The sequence below is a fragment of the Sander vitreus genome, chromosome 6 (assembly GCF_031162955.1).
Source record: "Sander vitreus isolate 19-12246 chromosome 6, sanVit1, whole genome shotgun sequence".
NCBI lineage: Eukaryota > Metazoa > Chordata > Actinopteri > Perciformes > Percidae > Sander > Sander vitreus.
Genome location: NC_135860.1, coordinates 1,146,545 through 1,151,544, shown reverse-complemented (window position 1 = coordinate 1,151,544; position 5,000 = coordinate 1,146,545). Strand labels below are relative to the sequence as shown.

Sequence of the window (5,000 nt, the reverse complement as noted above, 5' to 3'; positions counted from 1 at the left end):
TTTCTGCTAAAGCCCAAAACGGTCTCCTAAGCCCCTCCCCCCACAAGGGAGAATGAATCCGTGTGCATGAGCAGTGATTGACACGCAGTTAGACACCCCCCCCGGCCCTGATTGGTGCATCTGAACAGTTAGACACCCCCCCCTGGCCCTGATTGGTGCATCTGAACAGAGAGCTGTGGGTTTTTGTAAATCCCACTCCAGGCTGTAGGTGGAGCCAGAGGAGCTGGATTATTTTAATGACCTGCTTCATGTAGTTCTACTGGAACATAGGGTCAGTTTCAGCTAATATGACAGAAAGGTAGTTTTATTAAGCTTACCTACTGCACCTTTTAATTCGGAGCAAAGGGAAATCTTCCAGCGGACTGAAAGTGGGAGAGTTTTAACCGCCCGTGTTGTACGATGTCAGATTTATCTTTACCAGTGTGACCAAGGACGACGGTTAGGATTTTATTTTGAAAAGAAGGTGTCGAATAAAGGATTGGAAACACAGAGCAGAGCATCAACGAAGAAGAAGATTCGGACTTCAAGAAGACTTCAAACTCTGTATGTCTGTGTGTGTGTGTGTGTGTGTGTGTGTGTGTGTCTGGCTCTACGCGTGAGCATAAACAAATGTTTATTATCAAGCAGTCGAGGAAATCTCAAAAAAAAACTCCCTGAAACATGAAGCCACTGAGAGTTGTGATGTTGGATCTCTCCCAAGTGTTTTTTGTCACTTCCTGATCTTGTGTTTGTTGGGAATCTTCCAGAGGGGCAAAGACTGCCAGACAGTTTGAATATGAAGCTACAACATAGTTTCAAAGGTGTTGGAACTTTTTCTGGTGTGATCATGGCGGCCCACTAACGTTTCTAGACACTGGAATCGTTCTTCAAATCCAAAAAAAACAACCAAACAAGAATCTCCCCGAACGCCAACTCGGCGTTCCAGGTGCGTAGCATCGGCGTCAGACACGCAGGATATTAAACCTGTTTCACGCCCTCTGAACCTGTAATAGTTTGTCCTCTGTCACTAACAGCCCCCCTTGAGCCCCCCCCCTTACAAAGGGTCTAAAATGCCTAGAAAACCCAAAATAATCACAGACATCTCAGTTGAGATCTTTTTAAACACTCAAAGGATCCAGTAAAGTTGTCAAATATTATAACTAACCTCTTTCACAACAACATTCATCAGCCGTGGATTTCTAAATCACATTTTTCAAAGCAGAAAATGATGTTTCACTGCTCAGAGTATCGACACAGCTCTTGCTCTTACCAGCTTTATGTGGAGCTTTCCATTGTTTGTATCATAGGCTACGTTTATATTACTACGTTTTGCTCTCTAAGCAAGAAGTAACGTCATGTAAGTGGAGTTTAGAGCCAAAGGCAAAAAAGCCAAAAGCTGAAAAAAATGTTTGTTTGACGTGCCTCCTTACCAGGACGCCAAATTACGAATCCTACTATGGCCACGCCAAGACCCGCTCTTCAATAGCAGCTCGATTGGTTGGGGTTAGGCATTGACCTCGAGTGGTTAAGGTTAGGATAAGTCCTGATTTCCACCAACTGCAGAACGGCTGCGTGTCGGCTCCGTGCTCCGCCGTCCTTCAATACCCACCAGCTGCGGATTTGTTGCGCAACGGCTGCGGCCGTGACTGACAGCTGAAGTCACGAGGACCCACGAGATCTCACGTGTTCACGTATGATCGCGCGATATAACAGGATGTAGTTTCTATAAACAGAACCACAAAACCAGCAACAGTTTGTTTCCATCCATTAAGACGTTTTCAAGGTGTAGTTCAGGGAAATATGACCCGCCGTGAGCACGGTGTATTTTATTTTGAAAATTAACCGGATGTTTTATTTTGTTTCTGTGCTCGACTTCCTGTCCCGCACTATCTGCCCTGTGCTGAATTGCTGCGGAGCTCTCCGGCATCTGGCAAAAGTAGAAGCTCTGCGTATCTACTCCGGAGGACTGGGGACCGCCGGAGCTGGGACGGAGTCGGGACGCAGACGTTACGCAGTTGGTGGAAATTGGGGGTAAGCCGATTGGTCAGGGGATTGGACCTGTACATGTAAGCATGGATGCCTGGCCAATAGTAGTGTGTGAATGCTATTGAAGGGCGGGTCTTGGCGTGGCCATAGTAGGATTCGTAAAATTCTCTGCCAGGACATATGGCGCTCTTATACTTCCTCACCTTACTTCCTGCTTTGCTCCCGTCAGAACTACTTTGGCCACTAGAGGGCGACGTAACTAGAAACCTAAATATAGGTCAGAATGATGCTGGGACAAACCACTTTTTCGGGGAAGGACAGTCTAATTCAGGGGTGTCAAACTCACCTTCACTAAGGGCCACACTGGGAAATAAGAATCACATCAAGGGCCAGACATGTAAGGTTTATTAACATGCTTTTATTTAAGAGAAGTTAACATATCTTTGACTGTATTGTTGCATCTTCTCACTTACAGTTTGGTCGACGTAAAGCCCTAAAAAAAGGTTCCATTTACCTCGGAAGCCCGAAGCCTGAGCTGGGAATGACGTCGCACCGAAGTTGAATACGTTCCATTTACAAGCCCGATTTTTCATTGTTTTCATGAGCTCAAGCCAGATTAGCTGCTGTTAGCAGTACCAGTCGATAACAACGCATTACGCTGTTTTTTCTTGTGCGCACCAACAGAGTAACAACATGTCCACGGATAGAAGATGGACAGGACTGTGTGCACGACTGATTTCGTGAGACAACTAAGACCGAAGTGCGAATAAACTGTATGTTACAACAGCTTTCACTACCGTTGATGCACGGAGCAGCCGTGTCTGACTTCTGAGTACAAATGGATCGCACTGTAATACTAAAAAGGCAGAGCACTTGCTCGACAAAGGTTTGCTACGTTTTGTCGAGGCTGAATGAGCCCACCGTTCAAAGTGACACAATAACCCAAACTAACCGACGGAGGCAGCGGTAAAGCAGCAACTCCCGTGTAAACGGTCCCTTTTAAATTAAATATATTAACAAATATCAGACAACAGTGGAAAAAAAAGCTCACACGAATGAGAACAGCAGATGAACGAGGAAAGCGTGAATGAAAACGTGAACTATTCCTTTAAGTTACTCTTTAACTTGAACTTGCTGTCTTGCCCAGACTCTGCTACATGTTTGTGTTCAACAAGGGTGTAACTCTGGGTTCAACATAAGGTGGGGGGGGGGGTTCAAACATTGAAAACACGACAAATAACCCAGAAAAACACAAAAGTTGCTTGTTGGTCAACACGAGGCTTAAATAAAAACAAAGATAGTCAGACGGCACAGATCCATTTGACCGTGCGACGCTTCTGTCGCTCCGCTCTATTCCTCTGGGTGACGTCAAGCACGTAGAGATGCACCGAGTACAACTTTCTAGGCCGATCCCGATTTCATTTTTTCTAAGCACTTCACAGCACACACAAATATGTATTTTCTATCTTTTCTTTAATAGAACATGTGTTGAACAGATGATGGATCACTATAAAACAGACCTATATAAATGACTCCTGGTGGGGAAGCTCACACACATCTAAAGAGCAACGTTAGAACCATTTCCTTCTTTTCACATCAGATGTCCAACTACAATAATGTGATTCTGGTTTTTGGGGTCGTCCCTCCACGCCCTACTTCCTCCTTGCAGGTGTTGCATATTGCAAACGTGTTATCTTCTGCACACACGCTGAAGACTCTCCAAACAGCTGACATGTTGCAGGTTAATCCACGAGGTTCCCAACGTGCGAGAATAGCGCCGACACGCGCGACACACGGAGGAAAAGCTGAGAGAAAGGAGAAAGAGAGCGTGCTGTGGCGTCCGTGTGTGCGTGCGTCCTTGAGAACTGTAACTCGTATAACTGTTGTCAGTTAATTGTAGCGTTGACCGGCGTGAAAGCGGCATATGTCAGACTGACCTGCCGGGCGCCGGTCATGGCCGAGCACGTGAAAACCGGCCAATTCCGGTCGTCGGCCGCTCCATCGGTGCATCGCTAACGCCAAGCATCCGGGAAGGCGGCGCTGCATTTGAAAAAATGCTGCGCGTCCAAAAGCTGGCCGATGCCCATCGTTACGCAAATGCGTCCGTGACGCGACTATCCAGTAGAAGTAGACGAAAGTCTGTCAAACTGACCTTTGTTGATCTGAAATGAAGACGGATTCAGCAACTGCACGGCCTGTTTCTCGCTTAAAAAGTCTTCAGAAACACGTTTCTTTGTAAAATACGAGGTCGTATTCTCAACGAGCCGTCCGTGACACTCTGTTGAAATTCTGGAGAAGCCAAACCCACGTCAGGCGTTCGTCCAATCAGCTGCCGGTCAAGGGTCGGACAAATGGATCTGTACCGAGAGAGTCAACAAGTTAATGTCCTGCTGCAGCCCCGGAGCAAATGAAATACTGACCCTGTTTCTGCAAATATGGACTCTACTGTGACTGTGGTAAAAGAGCTTGTTTTCTGAATATGTGACTGCTCAGTTTTGGTCTGCTGAAGGTTGAGTGAGAGTGAAGGATGTCTCGGTGCAGCAGAATGAAGCTGTTTGTTGTCCTCGGTGTCCCAGACGTAAACGGCCCGCTGTGTATTTTAAACGCACTGGACTGCAGTTCTTTCACCGTTCAATTTAAGGGAATTTGACTTGACTTTGGCGTGTTGCAGGTTGTTTTTATTTGTTGAATGATTACAGTCAGCGCCGAGGAGAAGTGTATTTAAAAATAAATAAATAGATATTTGTGTTTGCTGTTGTAATTTATATATGGCCGTGATTTCAGTTGTAAATGTTTTGTTTTTTAAGAAAACACAAAAATAAAAGACGGGAAAGAGCCCGAAACGTCTCATTTTGTGCTGCTGTGTTGGTGAATAGAAAGTGTGTGTGGGGGTATGGGTGACTGTGTGGGTGACTGTGTGTGTGTGTGGGTGACTGTGTGGGTGACTGTGTGGGTGACTGTGTGTGTGACTGTGTGTGTGACTGTGTGTGTGTGACTGTGTGTGGGTGACTGTGGGGGTGACTGTGTGTCGGTAT

The 5,000-nt window shown here is 46.0% G+C and overlaps 1 protein-coding gene across 5 annotated transcripts in view; it reads left to right on the top strand.

Annotated features, from left to right (window-relative positions):
* The window catches only part of dennd4b (DENN/MADD domain containing 4B), an 81,201-nt gene extending 76,389 nt beyond the window's left edge, over positions 1-4,812 (top strand). For all 5 annotated transcript variants that reach the window (XM_078251997.1, XM_078251999.1, XM_078251998.1 and 2 more), the window contains exon 29: positions 1-4,812. This exon is cut by the window's left edge and continues 640 nt beyond it. The gene's annotated coding sequence lies outside the window, so the exon portion shown is untranslated.
* The last annotated feature ends 188 nt before the right edge of the window (positions 4,813-5,000 follow it).